The sequence below is a fragment of the Zingiber officinale genome, chromosome 2B, assembly GCF_018446385.1.
Source record: "Zingiber officinale cultivar Zhangliang chromosome 2B, Zo_v1.1, whole genome shotgun sequence".
NCBI classification, from domain to species: domain Eukaryota; kingdom Viridiplantae; phylum Streptophyta; class Magnoliopsida; order Zingiberales; family Zingiberaceae; genus Zingiber; species Zingiber officinale.
The window spans coordinates 67,916,213-67,924,894 of NC_055989.1; positions in this window are offsets into that span (position 1 = coordinate 67,916,213).

Here is an 8,682-nt window from a genome sequence, read left to right on the forward strand (position 1 = left end):
TTAGACTCATTTAACACATGAATCAAATTGAGTCTAACTCAATTAGTTTAATTTATATTATTCTTAATCCAACTTGATTCATCACATGAACTCAATCCTCTTAGTTCATCAAATGAACCTAATCTCCATCTAATTGCCCTTTGTGTGTGACCCTATAGGTTCTTGTAACGTTGGCAATGCTCCTAAACTCATTTAGAAGCATAAGTAATGAGCGGTATCTAGCAACACATCATTACTACCCAAGTTACAAGAATGTTGAGATCCAATATCACCTTGTGACTACTAATTGTGACCCTTCACAATATATGATAATGTCCTTCTATCCTCGACATCTACATTGATCAATTTGAAGCATAGACCGTGTAATCCTCTAATCAATCTAAATCTTGAACTCCAAGTAGACTCACTCTAATCAAATGAGCTCAATATCTCATATTGACTCATTTGGGCATGGTCATGCACTTAGTGGTCTCACTCTATCAAGAATAATGATGTCACTCCCGTCATATAGGAGAGATAGATCCCATCTACATCACTCACATTCCTCCGCATAATTTATTACATATCCAGTAATTGCCTTTATAGTCCACCCAGTTACGGGTGACGTTTGACGAAGCCAAAGTATGCAACTCTTTATGTAGGGAACCATGGTGACTTCAGGTCTAAGGATTAATAGTTATACTAATAGTCACATGAGAAAGTATATGATACTCATATAACGATCCACGATACTTTCACATAGCGGGTCATTCAGTATACATTCTCCAATGCATACCCATGTGTTAACTTGATATCTCTATATCCATGACTTGTGAGATCAAGTCATCGAGTTGACCTACATGTTAGTCTCGTCGCATTAACATTGTCCCTGAATGTTAATACTTGACTAGGAATGATTAAGAGTAGTGTTCTCTATATCATCTCACTATCGATTCAACCAATCGATTGATATAGATAAGAACCTTCTACTCAAGGACGCTATTATACTTAGTTATTTGATACCAATACAAGTAAGTATAATAATCATAAAGAAATGTCTTTATTAATATATAGGAATATAATACATCGAGTTCATACAACAATCATCATATGATTGGCTCTAGGGCTCTAACTAACAATTTTCCACTAGCACTAGTGCTAATCAGTGTAGGGTCTAATACCCAATGACCTAGTGTGACCATCATGCTTTCTCTGTGCCAAAGCCTTGGTCAAGGGATCAGCAACGTTAACCTCTGTGGGTACTCTACAAATCTTCACATCTCCTCAATCGATGGTCTCTCGAATGAGATGGAAGCGCCGTAGTATGTGTTTGGTCCGCTGGTGTGAGCGAATTTCCTTAGCCTGTGTAATTGCTCCATTGTTGTCACAATAGAGCTCTATAAGATCGGCTATGCTAGGAACCACCCCAAGCTCAGTAATGAACTTGCGGATCCAAACTGTCTCCTTTGCTGCTTCTGATGCAGCAATATACTCAGCCTCTGTTGTAGAATCAGCAACTGTGTCCTGCTTCGAACTCTTCCAGCTCACAGCACCACCATTCAAACAAAACACGAACCCAGACTGCGATCTATAGTCATCCTGGTCAGTTTGAAAGCTACCATCACTGTAACCCTTTACAACTAGCTCGTCATCGCCTCCATATATCAAGAAATATTCTTTAGTCCTTTCTTAAGTACTTAAGAATATTCTTGACTGCAATCCAGTGACACTCACCTGGATCTGACTAGTATCTGCTCGTCATGCTCAAAGCATACGAAACATTAGGACAAGTACATAGCATGACGTACATGAAAGATCCTATGACTGAAGCATAAGGGATCTTATCCATACGGTCTCTCTCCTCTCTAGAAGAGGGACTTTGAGTTTTCAAAAGACTCACACCATGTGACATCGGCAGAAATCCTTTCTTGAAATTCTGCATGACAAACCATAGTAATACCTTATCAACATATGTACTCTGACTTAAGCCAAGCAATCTCTTAGATCTATCTCTATAGATCTTTATGCCTAGAATGCAGGCTGCTTCACCTAAGTCCTTCATTGAGAAACAATTCCCCAGCCAAATCTTGACAGACTGCAGCAAAGGGATATCGTTCCCAATGAGTAGTATGTCATCCACATACAATACAAGGAAGACAACTGTGTTTTCAACAATTTTCTTGTAGACACAGGATTCATCTTTATTCTTGATGAAACCAAATTATTTGATTGATGACACATGAGAAAGTATATGACACTCATATAACGATCCATGATACTTTCACATGACGAGTCATTCAATATACATTCTCCAATGCATACTCATGTGTCAACTTGATATCTTTATATCCATGACTTGTGAGATCAAGTCATCAAGTTGACCTACATGTTAGTCTCGTCACATTAACATTGTCCCTGAACGTTAATACCTAACTAGAAATGATTAAGAATAATATTCTTTATATCATCTCACTATCGATTCAACTAATCGATTGATATATATAAGAATCTTCTACTTAAGGACGCTATTATACTTAGTTATTTGACACCAATACAAGTAAGTATAATAACCATAAAAAATACCTTTATTAATATATAGGAATATAATACATCGAGTCCATAAAAAAAAACCTTTATTAATATATAAGAATATGATACATCATATGATTAACTCTGAGACTCTAACTAACAAAATTCTCACCCCAAAGATCGGTACACTCGATCTTCAAAATCATATGCAAATCTGCTCCAAACATACCTGAGCATATCGACTTTCTTCAGATGCAGGTTGAGTTGCAAGCCGTCCCCAGGCCAGCAATTGCATGGCCAACTATCTCATACGCACAGTGGGAAACTATGCCCGGGCACTCATCAAGCTGATCCAACACAATGACTGGCCTTGAATCAGCTGACCGGTTAACTGGTTCTCTTCCAAAGTCAAGCTCAAGCCTGATTTCAATCTCAAATACATTATCAAACTTAATAATATTTAATTCATGAACTTGCATGATCATTTCAAGGCTCATGAACATGTTTCTTTTGTGCACAAATTGCTATCATTAAATCCTAGCCTGCACCATGGCGTCGTGACGACTGATCCCCTCGTTGTCACCTCATCATCGCCTCCTAATAGACCAACAGCCTGGAAACAACGAATCCCTAATCTCCAACTCAAATCCCCAGTAGTCCGGCGTCAACTAATCGTAATCCAAGCTAGTTTTTTACTTTCTTCATATTCCCCATCCTTTTTCTACTTTTTGTGGTTTACAACGCCTTTGGTTTTTTGCATTGTTTGCTTCTAAAGTTCGAGTGTTCGACCAATTGTCATTTTTTTTATTGAGATCAATTCTTTTGTTAACATTTTTATATGGATTCTAAACTGAAACCGTAAGTTCCTTTGTGACGTCATTGGCATGGATAACAAACAATCTTGTTTGTGGTCAGTTTATTGTAATTTTCACAGCAAGTGGTGGTTTTTTATTATTCACTTTTATAAACAAATATCGGTATAAGCAGTCGATTTTCACCTTAGGTGATTTTCCCGATTATGCGCCTAACAAGTTCAAACTAAAACTTGTTTATGCGCCAAACTCAAACTAAGCATGTTTGCTTTTTCAAAAAGCTATTTTTAGTGCAAAACTCAATTCATTCACAAACTCTTTAATTTCATTGTAAACTAAATTCGAACTCAAGAATTAAACCTCAAAACAAACTCAAACCAAAACTTGGTAAAAACTAATCAACTCATACAATTCAGCTTGATGAGGCTATCACAATCCATATATGTCATTATAATTGAGCTACAGTAACATCATATTACTACAAAACTTGCCAAGTACAAATTCAATTAAATTCCTCGGGTGGACTGTATCACAAAAATTTTCTAAATACTCGGCGGGCAAAAAATAACCTTAACGACATAAGCCCGACCACAATCTTACTTTTTTTACAAAAAAAAATGTTTTTAAAAAAATATAAAATAGACAAAATCAGATAAATAAAAAATATAGTGGCTTTTTTAAATTTATTATTAAAAGAACATCCCATCCTTTTTTTATACATTTAATTTACTACAATATGAAATTGACTGGTTAACTAATGTGTTTTTAATTGGCATCCGTAGCCCATTTATGCCAACTAATTCTAAAATGATCAACTATATCCCTTGAAAATTTCTAACTGATCTTCAAAGAGTGACCCCTCTTTAGTACAGAGAGCTAAAGGGGGAACTTAAATCTCAACTGTTTTTTCAAACATAGAACATGCAACACAGATTAGTTATCAACGAATCAAACCTATGAAGTTAGAAGCACTCTTTTGATACGTTCAATTCAAAGCTCAGATGAAATTTTGATTGATCTGTAAGATCACCAGAGTCTAATCTGAAAGATAAATCCAACAAATTATTTCACCAAACAAACACAGATAACTGGAAATTATAATCCGAATAGTTTCCCGGAAATAAATGATATCCAGCCCAGATGTAGCACATAAGCACGGAAAAAAGAAGTGTTACGTGTAACGATGGGGCAACATTGATTTACCAGGCATGTAACTGTATCACGCCAATCGATCACTGGCAGCTACCTGACTATGCCTGGTTCTTCATCCAGATTACTATTTCCAGTAAAATCGCAAAAAAAAAAAAAAAAATCCTCAATGTTTTACGAATCAAGAAAAAAGATCGTCAAAAAATAAAAGCCGATGGGTGCGAAGGATTTAGCGAAACAATAAATCGCAGTTATCAGCGCAACTAGCTCGGGATCCTCTCAAAAACCAGTTGAAATAGAGGCAATGCACCATCGGAAACAAGATATGTATCGAATCCTTACAAGAGCGAGGCTCGTGCGGAAAAGAAGAGTCCGCTCGGTCATAGGTCGATGGCTAGCTTTAGCTGGCCTCAAGAGGTGTGCGACCATGGCGATCTGCTTCAGGTGGACGCCACTTTGCCAGCAATCGACTAAGAAGTAGGGAAGAGAAAACGCAGGAACAAGGAGAGATTTGAAAGAGAGACTGAAAAAGCGACGAGAAAGAAGAGATCCGAGTTTGAAGCGTACCTGAAGCATCGACTGGCCGCTAGGGTTTGCTTGAAGAGTGTAGAACGTGGATATTTATAGAGTGAGGGAACGGAGTTTAGATGGGCCGGGGAGTGGTTCATAATTGGGTCTGTTTTGTCCAAGTGAATTTTAAGTTGATGTACTTGATGCTCAAAAAATCATCTCAATTTTTTTTAATCGGATAAAGTTTAATTAAAGTAAAAAATAAATAAATAAATTTATTTAAAATTATAAAATTAAGGTGGTAAACTAGCCCAGCTGAATGAAAATATGTGATGTTTTTGATAAAGTCATTGAGCCAATGTAATTGAGCTGAACTGAGTCTAGCTGTAGAGATGCTGATTTAAACTTACCTTGATTTTTTTATTATAAATTTTACTTTAATTCAAATGGCTTGATTGTTTGATTATTTAAGGTGGTGTTTGGTTTAGAGGTTTGGGAATGAGAGAATGGATTCATTCCCAAATTTTATGTTTGGTTGATGGAAATGGAATCAAGATTTTGAAATGAAATCAAAAAATTTGGGTATGAATGAAACTCACTCCCTCACTTGGGTTTTGATGGAATGGGAATGAGAATTAAGTTTTGGACAAAAATACCCTTAGTATATTTGTTCAATTTTTCTTTCATTTCACTCTTTCTCCTTATTCTATCTCATCATGTTTTTTCTCTCTTCATTCTATCATCATATTTTCTCTCTTAATATACTTTCTCTCTCCTCATTCTCTCTCATTATTTTATCTCTCTTCATTTTTCATCATACTTTCTTTCTCCTCATTCTATCATCACATTTTCTCTCTCCTCATTCTTTCTCATCACACATTCTCTATAATTTTCTCTCTATATTTTCTCTCATCACACACTTTCTCTCATCATTTTCTCTTTTTTCATTCTCTCCTCATTTTTTTCATCATACTTTCTCTCTCTTCATTCTCTTCCATCACACGCTCTCTCTTCATTTTCTCTAATTACACTTTCCCCTCTTTATTTTTTTCCATCGTACTTTCTCTCTCATCACATTTTCTCATCATACTTTCTCTCCTCAATCTCTCATTTTCTCTCATCACACTTTCTCTCTCTTCATTTCTTTATCATCACTCTTTCTCTCTCAACACACTTTCTCTCTCATCATACTTTTCACTTTTCAATCTCTCCTATCACATTCTCTCTCCTCAGTGTCTCTTGTCACACTTTCTATCTCTTCATTTTTTTCATCACACTTTCTCTCTCATTATGTTTTTCTCACTTTCAACTTTTTCTTCCATCTAATTTTTTCTCTTATTTTCCTCTAAGGATAAAAAAAGAAATTTAGGTTCATTCCGATTGAAAATGTTCAACTAACCAAACATTATTTTTAAGAATGATACCCAAGCTCATACCTATTCCTATTCCATAATACTATGATACTCATTCTCATTCTGATTCCTAGGAGAGAACCAAACGCCATCTAAAATTCTTATATTTTCAAATTTATTAGTTGTTGAGTTTAATCATTTTAAAATTATATTTATTTATTTACTCATTTACTCATGATAGATCAAAATAAAATAACAGTTTAGGATTTTTATATAAAGTAATTTAATCTCTTCTACCAGCCTTATTGAATTATATAACCATTTGTATTCATATAAGTAAACTGATTTTATTAAATATAAGTCACTTGCCACTTCAGTCCTAAATTCCAAATGAAATGGCGAGTACCAGATTTTTCTATGTCCCTGTTTTGTTCACCCTATCACAAAACATAGAAAAAGCTCATTGTTCGCAGTGGTACTTTTTGATCTTATTTATCAATAGCTTTTCAATCAACCATATTAGCAAAACTCATGCACACTTCAGTTTGGACCCATCACACAACAAAAGGGGTTTCAGTTTAAGCTGCACCATGAGAAGGGCCGAGGTCGAATTGAGTTCCAACCAAACTCATGTTCCTACTAGACCAAGCTCAAGTCAGTACAAAACCTAGCTAGTTAATCATGGGAGTGTTCAAACTCCAGAAAACATAAAACAACTGTTTCTGCTAGCTACCCGTGTTGCAGAAACTCACCTGCTTAAATTTCTCTCACTTTCTGTGAAAACTCATCCAAAGAATTTTAGAAAGAGAACATAAATACTTGAGGAAATCTTCGTCAACTAAAAACACTACCTGTAATATTGTCTCAGTTTAGGAGGATCTTCATAAAGTTGTACCTGAGAACAAATGGAAGCCTAAGCAGGCTTAACATGACAAAATTTCTCTCTACAAAGCAATACAATATTCCATTATCTTTCTTCTATTGGTTGACTTTAGTGAGCTTTCACCTGAAGTTCAAACTAGCCACCATGCGATGCGTGATCCTTAGATTGATACTTGATTCTTCAGAGTGATTGAACAAAGGACTAGAACGGTTGTTTCACCTTGCTTTGTTTCTACACTAATTCTAATTCCTGAACATTGATAAATGGAGTGCCAACAAGTTCTCTCTATGTTTGGTATTGTTATTGCAGGACAAATGGCTCATTCACTTGCCTTTTGGCTTGATTTTGTGAATAGATCAGCTCTGACTATTATAACTAGTGTTTGCAAATTTACATGATTATTGAGAATTTGAAAGTTCAAAAGATTTGTATTGAACAAAGATACGAAATTCAACAAGTAGGTATAATAAATGTTAAATCTTTAGGTGTAGCTGTAGAGAGCATGATAGCAGGAAGAGAATTGAGAAAAGGAAATTCCCAAGTAAATATAAACTTACAAAACCATGTATAACCTTCGAAGGACTAAGAAACTGAAGTTGATTAGTTTAAAAGACTGGTAATATCATAATTACGTTAGTTTGGCATATATGAGAAGCAAGACACATTTTTATATTCTAGAAATCTATCGCATAAGTAGACATCAATTAACACAAACAAAAATGAAATCTAAGCAAGGTCTTTAAGTTCCAGCTCATATGACATAATTCAAGGCATATATCTCTATCCTAGCAATGGATCACCATTGAATGAAGAACAATAAACAGAGAATGAAGATATCTAATAACATCAAAAATAGTAGTATTGATTAGATCAGCTCTGACTATTATAACTAATGTTTGCAAATTTACATGATTATTGAGAATTTGAAAGTTCAAATGATTTTGTATTGAACAAAGACACACAATTCAACAAGTAGGTATAAACGTTAAATCTTTAGGTGTAATGACTAAGTTGATGTGGGTTTTGCATAGTTGTCACATGATATGATAAGATCATGAAAATTTAAAATTTTCTTGTTTGGTTTATTATTTTTGTGAAAGTAGTATAGAAAAGGTAGACACATTTCATAAGCTTGTGGAATATAATCGCCAACTCTGTAGAGAGCATGATAGCAGGAAGGGAATTGAGAAAAGGAAATTCCCAAGTAAATATAAACTTACAAAACCATGTATAACCAACCTTCGAAGGATTGAGAAACTGAAGTTGATTAGTTCAAATGGTAATATCATAATTACGTTAGTTTGGCATAAATGAGAAGCAAGACACATTTTTATATCCTAGACATCTATCGCTTTAGTTGAGATCAATTAACACAAACAAAACTGAAATCTAAGCAAGGACTTTAAGTTCCAGCTCATATTGACATAATTCAAGGCATACATCTCTATCCTAGAAATGAATTGCTATT